Raw genomic sequence first — 18,974 nt, 5'->3', positions numbered from 1 at the left:
TTCTTGATTGAAGTCTTCGGGATTAAGATGCAGGCCTTTCATGGTTAATTGAAGAATAGATTGTCCTAAGTCAGCACAATTGGGTTTCATATGCTTTCAGATAATTGTGGTTATAAAAGTTCCAGGTGGGAATTTCTAAGATAACCCAAGGATACAAAGTGCTATAAAGGAAGCTTTCCTATCAAACTAATAGTCTCCAAAGCATAACTGCTTCTATCTCAGAGTCAAAATTTGGCTTAACAAGTCTCTCTGCAGCAGAATCAGTAATGTCATATGTGTTTTCAAAGCTAGGAATTCACTCAACATCAGGTCAATAGGTTAGCAGAGAGGACAGGAAGGGGAAATAGAGAAGATGCAGCCACTTAGACACTAGGTAACAAAATTAAGTTCATATATTTTGCCATTAGTACAGAAACAATTTTCCATGTAAGCTCACAGATGCTTGCATTTCTTGACCATAGGTCAGAATTCAATCTGCCCTGAAGACAATTCAGTCTTAAAAACCAAGCAGTCAGCTAACGTCCTCAGTTATTCTTTATAGACAAAGGTAGACTTTTAATAGATTTTTCTTACCAATGTTGAAAAAACCAAATGCTCTAGTGTAGCCAAAGATTATCCACAATTTTAAAAAGCGCAAGAAAGACATTTATTTACTGGCTTTTATGAGCTTGAACACCAAGGCCCAGAGATTTATGTAAATAACAATACTCAGGAAAAGAAACTTATTTAATTTAGGCTTCTGCAAAGGTTGTATACAAACAGTGCCTGAAAGAGGATAAACATAATTCATAAGATTTTCCTGATGTGCTTAACCCATCCAGGAAGTGAAGGACTGGGTTCCCCACAGATATTCTCAGCAACTCTTTTGGAGCATCCAAGTAGGCATAACTATTAATAGGCATCTGATTGAGTTGTCTATCTACTGACCCTGGAGGGTTATGGGCAAAAGCTGGAGTGCAAAGAAGATGAAGCAACTTGAAAACTGTCAAGGAATATTATTTGATGCACTTGATTCCTATGCAATCAAATCACTGGAATTCAACTTTGAATGTAAATTAACTGAAGCTTAAGAGATGAAGCCATGCTTCTTTGGAATGCTTCAAGCAGCAATGTTATCTCCCGTGGGTTTAAGTCAATCTACTTAACGGATCCTCACTCTGACATGAACTAAAGAGGCCAGCAAATGGAAAGAAAAAATCACCTAATATTGACTAACACCATTATTCCATAGCATTACACAAGTTTTCTCAAAAATGTCTGGTTACATTGAGCAATAGCCTTCATTCCTTTGACCACTATGAGCTGGTGCATTCCTAATTATTAGTGACTGCCTAGTTCAAAATCTTTTATTCCACTCACACTGAGTAGGAAGCAAATCACCCCTTCTAGATAGTCAGAGAATGGTCTGGGACTTATCAGAAGGTCCTGACAGGCTGGTTGCAGCCATTCCCATCCCAGGAAATGTTGTCAGGATGACTAATGCAGAGATTCATGGCAACGTCAAATGTCCTCCATTTAAAGCCTATAAAAAAAGGCAACCAAGACAACAGTGTGAAAATATTAGCTATTTTTTTTAAGTGTCACTTGTCATTGTCTTATCTGGAAGCAGAGTCTTCCTGAAACAAAAAATAACAAAAGTCATTCCATCCATGCTAGCAGCCAGTTTGGCTCTCTTTTACTTTGATAGAAGATCTGAATGGATATTAGGAAAAGGATCGTTATTTTTTCAGTGTAAGAATTTTTAAATTTTTTAAACTTAAAATCATTGTTCGAGGTGGGGCCAAGATGGCAGGGTAGTCAGACGCTGCTGGTGATCCCTCTTAAAACAAAGATTCGAAAAAACAAGTGAAATGATTATATTTACGACAAGCTAGAAGCCCTGAATATCAAAGGCAAAGTTAGAAAATGGACTGAGAGGAAGGGGGAAGGAGAGATGGTTCAGAATTGGGGAGGAGCTGCCGGACCTGAATCATTGGGAACCCTCAGGCACAATTCCCAGGAGCGACTGCACCAGACTGCTGGTAGCATTCAGCTGCAGTTTCCTCAGGGATAAACACCCAGCTGCAGAGCCCACGCACACCTCCGGAACCAGAAAAGAACGGTGCTCTCCACAAAAGCTAAGTACTTGTATATATTTTACAGCACCCTCAGCCCCCAAGCCTGCTTCAGTGGCTGTTGATTTCCCTGGGCCTCAGATAGGTCCGGCTGAGCACCCTGAGCCATTCTCCCAGCCTTGGAGAAGGAATAAATTCACAACTGGGGGGAAAGATAATGTGCCAGCTCCACTAACCGTGGAGCTCAGGACAGAAGCAGCTCCTGCCCAGGCATAAACAGTCTATGAATTTTGAATACCTTTCTCCCCTGCATGGGCCTCTGCAGGCCTATTTCAGGAGAATAGGCCCTTGCTGGCAGAACTCAACTGTTTCAGCTGTGTGCTGGAGAGGAGGGTGTTTGATGTTTGACACCACTTTGCCTATTAAACACAGACCTCACCTACCCACATCAGGGGCCTAAGGACTGGTGACTCCACTCAGGTCACTCAGCCACCCACAACAGGAGTCCAAGGACAACTGGTACCTCCCAGTCCTTACAACCAAAAGCATTGCATGCCCATGGTCTGCCTAGAGAACTCACCCACCTGTGGGCTCTAAGGAACAGGGATGTACTTTCCTCACAAACACTCGGGGGACGATTTTCAGCCCCCTGCCTTGTTTAGAATGTGACCCCCTGCTGCAACCAGATACCGGTACCCACTCCAATCACCCCTGCCCCTCTAAAACTGCAGGACAAAGTCTGTGCCACATACTTGATGACCAACAACTGGGACACCTAAGCTGAATCCATACAAGAAAAATGAACAGATTCCTAGGCTGATATACCTGATAACAGCTCTAGCCGTCCAGTGACAGGACGTCAGAGCTTCAAAGGAGAAAATAATCAAGCTAGCTTACTCAAGCAACCTTTTTGAGCATATCAAAACAAAACAAAGCAAGATGATAGGATACAGTAAGCAAACATAAAATAAACTAATAGAATAACTTATAGATGGCTCAGAGACAACAGTCGATATCAAATCACATAAAGAAGCAGATCATGATTGCTTCAACAAGCTCTCAAAACAAAGAATCAAAAGATCCTCTGGATAAAGGTGCCTTTCTGGAATTACCAGATGCAGAATACAAAAGATTAATATACAGAACTCTTCAAGACATCAGGAACGAGGTCAGGAAGGAAATCAGGCAATACGCAAAACAAGCCAAGGAACACACAGATAAAGCAGTTGAAGAAATTAAAAAGGTTATTCAAGAACATGATGAAAAATTTAATAAGCTGCAAGAATCCATAGAGAGACAGCAATCAGAAATTTGGAAGATTAACAATAAAATTACAGGATTACAACTCAACAGAAAGTCAGAGGAGCAGAATTGAGCAAGTTGAAGGCAGAATTGGTGAAACTGAAGATAAAACACTTGGCGCCACTATATTTGAAGAAAAATCAGATAAAAGAATTTTAAAAAATGAAGGAACCCTAAGAATCATGTGGGACACTATCAAGAGAAACAACCTACAAGTGATTGGAGTACCAGAACAGGGAAGGATAACAGAAAATACAGACAGAATTGCTGAAGATTTGTTGGCAGAAAACTTAACTTCCCTGACATCATGAAAGATGAGAAGATATCTATCCAAGATACTCATCAAACTCCACAAAAGGTAGACCTTAAAAGAAAGTCACCAAGACATATTATAATCAAACTTGCCAAAACCAAAGATAAAGACACAATTTTAAGAGCAGCCAGGGATAAATGAAAAGTCATCTACAAAGGAGAGTCAATATGAATAAGCTTGGACTACTCAGCAGAAACCATGCAGGCAAGAAGGCAATGAGATGACTTATATAAAGCACTGAAGGAAAAAAATCACCAGCCAAGAATCATATATCCAGCAAAACTGGCTCTCAATTATGATGGAGAAATTAGGACATTTCCAGATAAACAGAAGTTTAGGGCTTTTGTAAAAACCAAACCAAAACTACAAGAAATACTAAAGGGAGTTCTCTGATATAATATCAGATATCAACCCAAGACTAGAACACTGGACAGAGCAATCAGATGTCAACCGAGATAGGGAAGACTCAAAAATAAATCAAGATTAAAAAAAGCTCAAAACAGGGAAACAGCAATGTCATTATGTAAAAGAAGACAACATTAAAACAATAAAGAGGGACTAAGAAATGTAGTCATAGATCTTTCATATGGAAAGGAAGACAAGGCGATACAAAGAAATAAAAGTTACATTTAAACTTAGAAAAACAGGTGTAAATATTAAGGTAACCACAAAGGAGACTAACAATCCTACTCATCAAAATAAAATACAAGAAAAAAATAGAGACTCAGCAGAAACAAAATCAACAACAATGAATAAGAGGAAAAACAAAATATAAATTACTCAGCACAAAAAATTAAGTGGGGAAAAAAACTGTCAAAGAACACACAAAAAGAAAACATCAGAATGACAGAACTAAATTCAAACCTATTCATAATCACGTACAATGTAAATGGACTAAATGTACCAATAAAAAGACAGAGAGTGGCAGAATGGATAAAAAAAAAATGTGATCCGTCTATATGCTGCCTAGAAGAGACACAAGACACAAACTAAAACTCAAAAGATGGAAAAAAAATATATCAAGTAAACAACAATCAAAAAAGAGTAGGAGTGGCAATATTAATTTCTGACAAAATAGACTTTAAAGTTAAATCCACCACAATGGTTAAGGAAGGACACCATACAATGATTAAAGGGACAATATACCAGGAGGATATAACCATATTAAATATTTATGCACCCAACGACAGGGCTACAAGATACATAAACTCTAACAGCATTGAAAAGTGAGATAGACAGCTCCACAATTATAGTAGGAGACTTCAAGACACCATGTTCGATGAAGGAAAGAATATCCAGAAAGAAGCTCAACAAAGACATGGAAGATCTAAATGTCACAATCAACCAACTTGACCTCATAAACATATACAGAACACACCACCCAAGGGCACCCAGGTATACATTCTTTCCTAGTGCCCATGGAACATTCTCTAGAGTAGACCACATATTAGGTCATAAAGCAAACTTTAGCGGAATCCAATGCATCGAAATATTACAAAGCATCTTCTCTGACCATAAAGCCATAAAATTAGAAATAACAGAAAAAGCAGGGAAAACTGAACAATACCCTGCTCAAAAATGACTGGGTTATAGAAGACATTAAGGATAGAATAAAGAAATTCATAGAATCCAATGAGAATGAAAACACTTCCTATCAGAACCTTTGGGAACACAGCTAAAGCAGGGCACAGAGGTCAATTTACACCAATAAATGCACACATACAAAAAAGAGGGGCCAAAATCAAAGAATTATCCCTACAAATTGTAAAAATAGAAATAGAGCAATAAAAGAAACCCACAGGCACTAGAACAAAAAAAAAAAAAAGCAAATAAAAATTAGAGCAGAATTAAATGAAATAGAGAACAGAAAAACAATTGAAAGAGTTAACAAGACCAAAAGCCGGTTCTTAGAAAAAATTAATAAAATTGATAAACCATTAGCCAAACTGACAAAAGAAAAGCAGAAGAGGAAGCAAATAGCCTAAATAAGAAATGAGATGGGTGATATTACAACAGACCCAATTGAAATTAGAAGAATCATAACAGATTACTGTGAAAAATTGTACTCTAACAGATTTGAAAACCTAGAAGAAATGGATGAATTTCCAAAAACACACTACCTACCTAAACTATAACACAAACAGAGGTAGAACAACTAAATAAACCCATAACAAAAGAAGAGATTGAAAAGGTAACCAAAGAACTACCCCCCAAAAAAAGCCCTGGCCTGGATGGCTTCACTGCAGAGTTCCACCAAACTTTCAGAGAAGAGTTAACACCACCACTACTAAAGGTATCTCAGAGCATAGAAAAGGATGGAATACTCCCAAACTCATTCTATGAAGCCAGCATATCCCTGATACCAAAACCAGGTAAAGACACCACAAAAAAAGAAAATGACACATTTACATCCCTCACGAACTTAGATGCAAAATCCTCAACAAAATTCTAGCCAATAGAATTCAACAACACACCAAAAAAATTATTCTCCAAGACCAAGTGGGATTCATACCAGTCATGCAGGGATGGTTCAACATTAGAAAAACAATTAATGTAATCCATCATGTAAATAAAACAAAAGACAAGAACCACTTGATCTTACCAATTGACGCAGAAAAGGCATTTGACAAAGTTCAAAGCCCATTCATGATAAAAACTCTCAGAAAAATAAGAATAGAAGGAACATTCCTCAACATAATAAAGGGCATCTATACAAAGCCAACAGCCAACATCATACTAAAAGGATAGAGTCTGAAAGCATTCCCCTTGAGATCGAGAATCAGACAAGGATGCCCTTTATCACCACTCTTATTCAACATTGTGCCGGAGGTCCTAGCCAGAGCAATTAGGCTAGATAAAGAAATAAAGGGCATCCAGGTTGGCAAGGAAGAAGTATATCTCCAAAACACACAAAATAATAAGTATCGGAGAGGTTGTGGAGAGACTGGAACACTTATACACTGCTGGGGGGAGTGTAAAATGGTACAACTTTGGAAATCGATTTGGAGCTTCCTTAAAAAGCTAGAAATAGAACTACCATACAATCTAGCAATCCCACTGCTTGAAATATATCCTAGAGAAACAAGAGCCTTTGCAGGAACAGAGATATGCACACCCATGTTCACTGCAGCACTGTTTACAATAGCAAAAAGATGGAAGCAACCAAGGTGCCCATCAATGGATGAATGGATAAATAATGTTATACTCACACAATGGAATACTACGCATTGATAAAGAACAATGATGAATCTGTGAGACATTTCATAACATGGAGGAATCTGGAAGACATTATGCTGAGCGAAATTAGTCAGCTGCAAAAGGACAAGTATTGTACGAGACCACTATTATAAAAACTCGAAAAATAGTTTGAACAGAGAAGAAAATAATTCTTTGGTGGTTATGACAGTGGGGAGGGAGGGAGGGAGGGAAAAAGAGGGGTTTTCACTACTTAGATAGTAGATAAGAACTACTTTGGGTGATGAGAAAGACAACACACAGTACAGGAGAGGTCAGCACAACTGGACTAAACCAAAATCGAAGAAGTTTCCTGAATAAACTGAATGTTCCGCAGGCTTCAATTGGTCTCAACCCACCTGGAGCAAAGGAGAATGAAGTACACCAAAGGCACAAGGTAATTTTGAGCCCGAGAGACAGAAAGGGCCACATAAACCGGAGACTACATCAGCCTGAGACCAGAAGAACTAGATGGTGCCCAGCTACAACTGATGATTGCCCTGACAGGGAGCACAACAGAGAACCCCTAAGGGAGCAGGAGAGCAATGGGATGCAGACCCCAAATACTTATAAAAAGACCAGACTTAATGGTCTGACTGAGACTAGAAGGACCCTGGGGGTCATGGTCCCCAGACCTTCAGTTGGCCTGACAGGAACCATTCCCAAAGCCAACTCTTCAGACAGGGATTGAACTGGACTATGGGAAAGAAAATGATACTGGTGTAGAGTGAGCTTCTAGGATCAAGTAGACACATGAGACTATGCAGGCAGCTCCTGTCTGGAGGGGAGATGAGAGGGCAGAGGTGGTCAGAAGCTGGCTGAATGGACACGGGTGGAGGGAAGGAGTGTGCTGTCTCATTACGGGGAGAACAACTAGGAATATATAGCAAGGTGTATATAAAGTTTGGTATGAGAGACTGACTTGATTTGTAAACCTTCACTGAAAGCACAATAAAAATTTTTTAAAAACCTCATTGTTTATTTATGCCAAGGTTTCTCAAACTGCCCTATTGCCCCTTGTTGGTGTTTATTGTCGTTAGCTGTCATCTACTCAGCCCACAACTCATTGCAACTACATGCACAATAGAACGAAACACTGCCCTGTCCTGTGCCATCTCATGGAGAGTTGTGGATCAGACCATTGTGATCATAGGATTTTCACTGGCTGATTTTTGGAAGCAGATTTCCAGGCCCCTCTTCCTAGCCTGCCTTAGTCTGGAAGCTCTGCTGAAACCTGTTCAGCATCATAGCAACAAGCAAGCCGCCACTGACATACAGGTGGTGGCTGCACATAAGATGCATTATATTGAACCCAGGTCAACCACATGGAAGGTGAGAATTCTGCCACTGAACCACCAATGGCCTCTCCTCATAGCATGTAGGTTCTGATAACTCTTTGTTGTAAGAAGCTGTCCTATGCATTATATGATGTTTAGCAGAATCCCTGGCCTCTACCCACTAGATGCCAATAGTACTCCTCCACAAATTGTGTTAACCAAAAACATCTCTGGACATGCCACATGTCACCCCACTGAGAACAACTAAGTATAAAGTCTCGACTCAAGCACTCCAGTTTCACTAAGTATGTTCTGCAGCAAAGTAATATGGCTGTCAAAGCAAGAAACGGAGGCAATGAGGGGCCATCAGCAGCCACTATCTATCTATAGCAGGCCACTGATTGGGCAGCGTTGGTTACAGCCTAGCCATCATGAGGCCAGAACTTATACCATCATGGCAATGGCCTCTTTGGGGACCTGAGTGTTTACTAACTAAAGGCTGGCCAAGAAAAGTAGACCTTTAATTCTAAAAAGACACAAGTTCCATAGCCACATTCAGTCCTTTCTAAATCCCCACAGCTGGGGCAGAATGACTACGCTGCTATTTTCAACCACATAAGCCTAGCTGAGCAAATGCAGTACCAACTGTATTATCTTCTAATTTAAAGAAAATGGGTTAGAAAAAGCATGGTCTTCTGATTTAACTTAGTAAAAGGAAATGTTTTTATTAAGAATTCCAGAGATCCAAGTTTGCAAAACTTGTGAGTCACAGGAGAGAAGCATGCCATTTTTTGGTCAAAAGTAAATTCCTTTTGAGAACAAAATAAGATCAAGAGGTCACAGAAGTGTCTTTACCTTAGGGTAACTCCTTAAATGGTATGAAGGTAATGATCACCAAAGACTGGTCAGGAAGGAGTCTCTGCTCCTCATTTAGTGTTTCTAGGTGGCTCTGATCAGCCAATTTCAATCTCTTGCTGTTCAGATTCCAGAGAAGAACTTTACTGGGAGTTTGGGGTATGTTTGGCACACTAGCCTATGGCAGAGTTTTCTGGTTGCCTACCCAAAACTCATCCTCCCTTTTATGAATAAAACACCAATTTACTGGGTATCATAATTTACCCAACATTAAAAAAAAAAAAAAAAATTGCATATCCACAAGCCTCCCTTGCAGGTAGGGGTGGCTGTTTGACCCAGTTCTGGCCAATGAAGGCAGACTAACCAGCCCATACCTTTTTTTCCTTTGCTCTTCTTGCCAGGAATGCAGACACCACGCAGGAGATGGAACAGCCATGTCATGGCCATGGACAACAAGCCCATGCTAAGGATGGTTGAGCAGAAGGACAGAAAGAAACTTGGTCCCTGGTGGAACCTCTATACCAACCCTGGACTGCGCACCACAAGACTTCTCATTACACAACTATCCCCCAAAATAAAAATCTGGTTAAGCCACTATTTTTCAGGTTTCTGTAACTAACAGCCAAATACGGTTTCTAACTAACAGATTGCTTAACTCAGTGAGGACCTTAGGAGGATTTCAGGGATTAATCCTGATTCAATTTTAAACCACCTAAGTTCTGAATCTCCATTTTGGCACTTTGGCACAGAAGATTATGATCTGCTTTTGGACTTCTGTCCACTTCTCAGTGTGTGGATCGAAGAGAATCAGGATTATCTGGGATGTTTATGTAAAACTCTGCTTCCTTGTACTCAGAAATGAATTTGCTGAATCAGAATGTCTGAGGGGATACCTGGGAACTTGCATCTTTAGCAAGTTCCCCAGGAGGTGCTCATGTCCACTGAAGTTTCAGAATCGCTGCAATCCTTTCTGCTTTCTACAATCCTTCTCTGCACATTGACTTCAGTTTGAGTAATTAGTCTTCAACACTTCGGGTGGATTGCCTGTCTCAAATTCTGTTGATTTTCCAGTTAAACTAGTTCATGATCCATTGACCAAACAAAATCTGCGTTTAACAATAAAACAAATTCTTTCTTATATTGAGTCTTCATAGATTTTGAAAGCTACCTGATAACCTAGTCTAGACTTTTATTTCGAATGGTATGTAAAAACCTGTTCTTTCTTAGCTACAAACTGGACAGCAGACTGTATTATAATATCAGAGCCGAGGAAAACAGACAGCTCCCAATATATGATGGGATTTCTGTTACAGCAGACGGGCACCATGCTTTATAAAAAGTACATGAAAAATAGGACTTGCCTTAGTCAGATTCATGACTCCACCGGGATTAATGAAATCCCTGATTTGGGGTAGGGGGAATTTATGGTATGTTCTTTTTTGTCCCTAATTTCTTTAATTCTTGCTTTTCCAACTTCCCTCTGGACAGCCTGATGCATGCTATTTGGGATTAGATAATTCCAGGGTGTGGCCCCTGACCATCCCATCACTAGTTATAAGTCCTTCCGTAAGCCCCTGCAATTTTGCCATTCACAGAGTGTTAAAGGAGGCCTCTTCCCCTCTATCATTTACAGATAAGTGAGGAAAGCAATTATCTAAGGAGTCAGGCTTTGAGCCGGGTTTTGAACTTGCTGAGTGTCAGCCAGTAGAAGAGTCAGAGGTTGAGCTCCAAATCCCTGGGCTTCCCACTCAGAATGCGGGCCCTAGCGATAGAAAAGAGCAGCATTAAACTGAAGCTGAGTGGCTACACTCAGAGCAAACCAGCTGCATAGAAAAGGCTTCGTGCCAATGAGACACTGATCTGAATCACATTAAAGGTCAAAGGAAAGGATTGTTTTATTTCCTAGAAACTGAAACACCAGAACCACACCCACCTCAAATCCCTTCCAAATCCCCTAAACTCAGTTAGAAGCAAGCCCCAGAAGGGAGAAAAGGGGGGTGAGATTCTTCTGGCTTTAAAACTGTGCTGTGATATATTAACTGCTTCCCTGCTGAGAAACTTTGCAGTCTCCAGAGCTGAAACCCACGTGTCTATTCAAGGCCCCCAGATGAACATTCCCAATGTACACTTGGATTGTTCCTCTGCCAGGCCTCCCCATCCATCAGGGGACCCACAAACCTACAGCAGAGAAACACCACACCTACTGTTGTTTCAAATATTGGCACAAGTTCAGAGGACATGAGAAAGTCTTTCATGGAGCTACATGGAGGCTCCTTCACTGGCTGCCTGGTTTCTGTTTAGAGGGTTAACCCTCTTTGGTCTCCCCATGCCACCTGAGCTTGCTTAGAAAATGCTACCGAGAAAACAAAACTTCACTCCTTTCCCAGTTGTGTCGGACTCTCTGTTTTTTTTTTTTTTTAGCTCTGAACTTGACTAAATTTGACTACCAAAATCCCATTTAAGGAAGCCAGCAAATGCTCCTCTAGTCAGAGTAATGGTGGTGCAGATGGTTAAGCTCTCAGCTACTAACCAAAAGGTTGGTGGTTTGAATCCACTCACAGGTGCCTCAGAAGAAAGCCTGGTGATCTACTTCTGAAAAGTCACAGCCATTGAAAACCCTATGGAGATAGTCTCATGGAACAACTCAGTCAATTAGCATAACACAGTTCACAAAATCATGATCTCCATCCTAGTGAAGTGAGTAGCAACTGGGGTCTTAAAAGCTTGAGAGTGGCCATTTAAGATACAACTACAGGTCTCTACTTTCCAGGAGCAAAACAGAAAGAAGGTAATCAAAAGCTCAGAGAAGAAATAAGTCTACACAAGCCACAACCTCATCTATCCTGAGACCAGAAGAACCAGATGGTGCCCAGCTACAACCACTGACCATTCTGACTGGTCCCAGAATAGATGGTCCCGGATAGAATGGGAGAAAAATGTGCAGCAGAACTCAAATTCTTAACAAAAAAAAAGGAAGCCAGACAAACTGAACAGTAGAGAACAGAGGGCTCCCTCAGAGTATCACTCTGAGATACTCTAAACCTAGAACTGAGCCTACCCACTGAGATCACCTTGTAGTGAAATAGCAGAGGGGCACACAAAATAAAGGATATTGCCCATAAGATTGGTGCTCTACTTGAAAACCATCAGTATGAGACCATAAGGTCAACAATTACTCAAAACCAAAGATGAGAAGATAAGGGTGCAACTAGAATAATGGAAATGTGACAAACAAAACCAAATTAAAGAGAATGTTGACAAATTGTGAAAAATGTAACTAATATCACTGAACAAGTTGTGTGGAAGTTGTCAAATAGGAACCTACCTTGCAGGTAAACTTTTACCAAAAGCTCAATATAATTTTTAAAAATAGTAAAAAATCATACAGAAAGCAATTCTATTCACCATGAGTTGGAACTGACTCAGTGGAAACTTGTTTTTGTTTTGTTTTGCTTTTCTGTAGCATTTCACATCTGTATCATTTATATGGACTTCAGTGTAGGCTGCCTGGTTTGTGTCTAGATACAAGTCTTTTCTCCCCACTCTGGTATAAGCTCCTTGTGATGGTTAAGGTTGTGTGTCAACTTGGTTGGGCCATGATTCTTAGTGGCTTGGAAGTTATGCTGTAGTTTGACACTTATGTAATAATGTAATCACTTCCATGATGAGACCTGCTATAAGCAGCCAATCAGCTGAAAGGAAGTTTCCCTAGGCTTGTGGGCTGCATCCAATATATCTGGACTTTCTGGAAAGCCTTGCTGGCTTTTGCTCACTCTGGATCCTGCATCCAGCTCATCATCATCTGACCTCCAGTTCTCAGGACTTGAGCCAGCAGGCTGCCATCTTTACCTGCCAATCTTGGATTTGTCAGCTTCTGCAGCCCGTGAGCCAGCATCCTGCCGTCTGACCTGCCAATCTTGGGATCATCAGCCCCCGAAGCTATGTGAGTCAGGAGAAGCCTCCAGTCTGATGCCTGACCCACAGACTTGGGACTTTCGAGCCTCTACAACCACATGAACCGTTTCCTTGATATAAATCTCTCTCTCTCTCTCTCTCTATATATACATACAGTTGTTGCTGTCAAGTAGATTCTGACTCATAAGGACCCTACAGGCTAGAGTAGAATTGCCCCATAAGGCTTCCAAGGAGTGGCTGTTGGATGCAAACTACCAACCTTTTGGTTAGCAGCTGAGCTCTTAACCACTGTACCACCAGCCCTCCAAATGTATATATAGAGATACATAGATATAGATATTGTTGTTAGGTGCTGTTGAGTCAGTTTCAACTCATAGTGACCCTATGTACAACAGAATGAAACACTGACTGGTCCTGCTCCATCCTCACCACCATTGCTATGTTTGAGCCCATTGTTGCAACCACTGTGTCAATCCACCTCTTCGAGGGTCTTCCTTTCTTTTGCTGACCCTCTACTTTACTAAGTATGATGTCCTTCTCCAGGGACTGAGCCCTCCTGATAACATGTCCAAAGTACGTGAGATGAAGTCTCACCATCCTTGCTTCTAAGGAGCATTCTGGCTGTACTTCCTCCAAGACAGATTTGTTTGTTCTTCTTGCAGTCCATGGTATATTCAATATTCTTCACCAACACCATAATCCAAAGGCATCAATTCTTCTTAAGCCTTCCTTATTCATTGTCCAGCTTTTGCAAGCAAATGAGGTGACTGAAAACACCACAGCTCAGGTCAGGGGCACTACAGTCCTCAAAGTGACTTCTTTGCTTTTCAGCACTTCTGCAGCAGATTTTCCCAATAATCTGCAACACATCATTTGATTTCTTGACTGCTGCTTCCATGAGCATTGATTGTGGATCCAAGTAAAACAAAATCCTTTACAACTTCAATATCTTCTCTATCATACACACACACACACCTATATACCCACTTCACTGGTTTTGCTTCTCTAGAGAATTCAACCTAAGTCATTTGGTACTGAGAGTGGTTCTAGAGAAATAAAACTGGAAGGATGAGTTTTTCTAAATTGGTTCTCAAGTCTAACTGGTCTTAAAGATGATGATGACTCTGCTTCTAGTAGTAAATACAGTACTGCTAATCCATGGCATGTGGTGGCAAGAGAAATACGTAAAATATCACCAATAGATCAAGTATTGGTGAGAGGCAAGGCTCTAGGTAATTGCATGTTTGAAACTTTTCTACAATTTCATCAGAATGAGAAGTATAAGGAAGCTGGTTGGTTGGTACTACTTTTGCTAGACAAATTAGTGAAAGAAAGAGAGGAGCTCAGGGCTTCAGAGTCACAGCTCAATTGCTGCATAAATGACCTCAAAGTTGCCACCTGTGCCCTGAAAGAAAGTCTTATTTCTACTATTAACAGAGATGATATTGCCAACAACCAAACCGAGAGTCATAAGAGTGGCTGAATTACAATGCCAATTGAATTTCCGACTTCAAATCGTGTCTAAAGTTAAAGTGAGGGCATTGATTGGGAAGAAATGGGATCCTGAAGCTTGGGATGAGGACATATGGGCAGATAATCAGGAAGCTAGGGACACTGAGCCTTTAAATTCCATTGAGTCACTCCTGTCAACAGAAAAAGCCCTTTCACTCCCATCTGAAGAGATTACCCCATCTGAAGAGATTATTCCATCTTTGTCTGATAAGCCAACCTCTCCAGTAAACCATTAGCCCCACCACCCCCAACTAATGAGACTAACCCAGCTGTGTTTGAAGAGCCTTTGTCTGAGTCTTCACCTGGGAAAGCATCTGAGTCATTGCCTGTGGCACTGCCAGAGGTAGATGCCTTACAAAACATTAAGAAATGTTTTGAGAACACATCCCACCACTCATTTTTGCTTCTAGACCTATAACTAGACTTCAGTTCTAGTGAACCCCAAAAGGTAAAGTACAAAGTGTGACCCAAGGTGAGGTATGCTACACTCAAAAAGAACTGCTTGACTTTTCTAATATGTATAAACAGAAACCTGGGGAATATGTGTAGGAATGGCTGTTAAGGGTGTGGGATAATGGTGCAAGTAACATAGAGTTGGATCAGTCTCAGTTTATTGATATGGGCCCACCATGCACAGATCTTCATTCAATGTCTCAGCTCAAGAGGTTAGGAAAGGATCTAATTGTTTATTTAGTTGGTTTGAGGAAGTATGGATTACACAGTGGCCTACACTGAATCAAGTTGAAGTACCAGGCCTGCCTTGGTATACTGTGGAAAGATATCCAGAGGATTAGGGAAATTGGCATGTTAGAGTGGATTTATCAGGTTAGATCCACAAACCCACCCATGGACTGACCAGAGGACACACCTTTTACCACAACAGTGAAGAACAAATTTGTGAAGGGAGCTCCAGCATCCTTGAAGACTGTTGTGATCACCATTTTATCTAAGTCAGATTTGGCGGTGGGAACTGCCCTAACTAAATTAAGACACCTGACTACAATGGGACTGATAAGGCCCCTTGGTGGTAATGGCCAAGTGGCAGCACTCAATTGACAAACACAGGTGGGAATGGTTACTGTAATGGACAGTGAAGTTCAAAGCAGTAATCAGAATAGTCTGACTCGTACAGACTTATGGCATTGGCTACAATGGTACGGTGTCCCTAGGAGTGAAAAAGATGGGAAATCTACTAAATATTTACTTGATCTGTATAAGCAGAAGAATTCTAGGTCAAGTGAACTGCAGTCTAAATCAAGTCATCAGAATAGAGAGTCACAGCCCCTCAATCAGTTCCCAGATTTGAGCAAGTTTACGGACTCATAACCCCCTGAATAAAGGGGAGGCCGGGTCCACTTGAGGAAGGACCCCACAGCACTTCCAAAAATGTACACTGTTAATCTTTCTCCCAGCCTTTCCCAAATGGATCTTTGACCTTTTACAAGAGTGACTGTTCATTGAGGAAAAGGAAATAATCAGGCTTTTCAGAGATTACTGGACACTGGCTGTGAACTGGCACTAATTCCAGGAGACCCAAAACATCACTGTGGCCTACTAGTCAGAGAGGAGGCATATGGAGGTCAAGTTATTAATGGAGTCTTAGCTCATGTCTGTCTCACGGTGGGTCCTTGAACCCATCCTGTAGTGATTTCCCCAGTTCCAGAATGCATAACTGGAATAGATATACTGAGCAACTGGCAGAAACCCCACTTTGGATCCCTGACATGTGAAGTAAGGGCTATGATGTAGAAAAGGCTAGATGGCAGCCATTAGAACTGCCCCTACCTAGGAAAACAGTAAGCCAAAAGCAATACTACATTCCTGGAGAGACTGCAGAGATCACTGCCACCACTAAGGACTTAAAGATGCAGGGGTGGTAATTCCTTCCATATCCTCATTCAACTCACCTATTTGCCCTGTGCAAAAAACAGATGGATCTTGGAGAATGACAGTGGATTATTAAAAACTCAATCAGGTGGTGACTGCAATTGTAGCTACTGTTCAGACGTGTTTTCGTTCCTTGAGCAAATTAATACACCTCTTGATACTTGGTATGCCGCTATCGATCTAGCAAACCCTTTTTCTCTATATCTGTTTCAAAGGACCACCAGACGCAGTTTGCCTTCAGCTGACAAAGCCAGTAATACATCTTCAGCGTCCTACCTCAGAGCTATATCAACTCTCCAGCCCTATGTCATAATTTAGTCGGAAGGGATCTTGATTGCCTTTCCTTTCCAGAAGACATCACACAGATCCATTACATTAAAGACATTATACTGATTGAACCAAGTAAGGAAGAATGACTCTAGACTTATTGATAAGACGTTTGCATGCTAGATTGCAGGAAATTAACTCGACAAAAATTCAGGCACCTTCCACCTCAGCGAAATTTCTAGGGTTCCAGTGGTGTGGAGCACGTTGAAATATTCCTTCTAAAGTGAAGGATAAGTTGTTGCATCTGGCCACTCCTACAATGAAAAAGAGGACACAACACCTGGTGAGCCTCCTTGGATTTTGGAGGCAGCATATTCCTTATCTGGGTGTGCTACTCTGGCCTATTTATCAAGTGACTCGAAGAGCTACTAATTTTGAGTGGCGCCCAAAACAAGAAAAAGCTCTGCAACAAGTTCAGGCTTCAATGCAAGCTGCTTTGCCATGTGGGCCATATGAACCAGCTGATCTGATGGTGCTTGAAGTGGCAGTGGCAGATAGAGATGCTGTTTAGAGTCTTTCTCAGGCCCCTATTGGTGAATCACAGCACAGGCCCTTAGGGTTTTGAAGCAAATCCCTGCCATCCTCTGTAGGTAACTACTCTCCTTTTCAGAAACAGCTTTTAGATTGTTACTGGGCCTTAGGAGAGACTGAATGCTTAACCATGGGCCACCAAGTCACCATGTGCCCTTAGCTGCTCATCATGAACTGGGTGTTGTCTGACCCACAGAATCATAAAGTTGGACACTCCATTACTAAATGGAAGTTGTATTTACAAGATCGAGCTTGAGCACAACCTGAAGGCACAATAAGGTGCATGAGGAAGCAGCCCAAATGCCATGGTCTCTATTCCTGTCACATTACCTGTCCTCTACCAGTCTGCACCTATGGCCTCATGGGGAGTTCTTTATGATCAATCAACTGAGGAAGAGAAAACCTGTGCCTGTGTGATACACAGGCACCACTTGAAAGTGGAACTGCAGCCCCCTTTTGGGACCTCCCTAAAGGACACTGGTGAAGGGAAATCCTCCCAATGGGCAGAACTTTGAGCAATGCACCTGGTTGTTCACTTTGCTTGGAAGGAGAAATGGCCAGATGCGCAACTATATACTGATTCGGGGGCTGTTGCCAATGGTTTGGCTTGATGGTCAGGGGCTTGGAAGGAACATGACTGGAAAATTGGTGACAAGGAGGTATAGGGAAGAAGTATATGGTTAGACCTCTCTGAATGAGCCAAAGAAGTGAAGACATTTGAGTCTCATGTGAATGCTCACCAAAGGGTGACCTCGGCAGAGGAGGATTTCAACAATCAAGTGGATAGGATGATGCCTTCTGTAGAAACCAGTCATCCTCTTTCCCCAGCCATCCCATCATTGCCCAATGGGCTAATAAACAACGTGGCCATGGTGGCAGGGATGGAAGTTATGCATGCCTTAGCAACATGGACTTCCACTCACCAAGGCTGACTTGGCTACAGCCATTGCTGAGTGCCCAATCTGCCAGCAGCAGAGACCAACACTGAATCCCTGACATGCCACCATTGCTCAAGGTGATCAGCCAGCAACCTGGTGGCAGATTGATTACATTGGACTGTTTCCACCATGGAAAGGGCAGTGTTTTGTTCTTACTAGGATAGACAGTTACTCTGGATATGAATTTGCCTTCCCTTTATGCAATTCTTCCTCCAAAACTACCATCCATGGACTCAGAGAATGCCTTATCCATCTTCATGGTATCCCACACAGCAGCATCTCAGATCAAGGGACTTAATTCACAGCAAATTAAGTACGGCAATGGGCCTATGCTCATAGAATTCACTTCTCTTGCCATGTACCCAATCATCCTGAAGTAGCTGGCTTGATAGAACAGTGGAATGGCCTTCTAAAGACACAATTATGGTGCCAGCCAGGTGTAATATCTTGCAGGGTTGGGGCAATGTTCTCCATGAAGCTATATATGCTCTAAAACAGCATCCAATATATGGTGCTGTTTCTCCCATAGCCAGGATTTACTCATTATTATCCTTAGTGACCTACTCATAAAATTTTTGCTTCCTGTCTCCATGACCCTATGCTCTGCAGGACTACAGGTCTTACTTCCAGAAGAAGGAATGCTCCCACCTAGAGACACATCACTGATTCCATTGAAATGGAAGTTAAGAATGCTACCCGGCCACTTTGGGCTCCTCATGCCTCTGGGTCAACAAAGAAGGGAGTTACCATATTGGGTGGTGTGATTGATCCTGATTACCAAGAGGAAATCAGATTGAGATTGCATAATGGACGTAAAAAAGAGTATGTC

Source organism: Loxodonta africana, chromosome 10, assembly GCF_030014295.1.
Source record: "Loxodonta africana isolate mLoxAfr1 chromosome 10, mLoxAfr1.hap2, whole genome shotgun sequence".
NCBI classification, from domain to species: domain Eukaryota; kingdom Metazoa; phylum Chordata; class Mammalia; order Proboscidea; family Elephantidae; genus Loxodonta; species Loxodonta africana.
Note: the sequence above shows the minus strand (reverse complement) of the source record.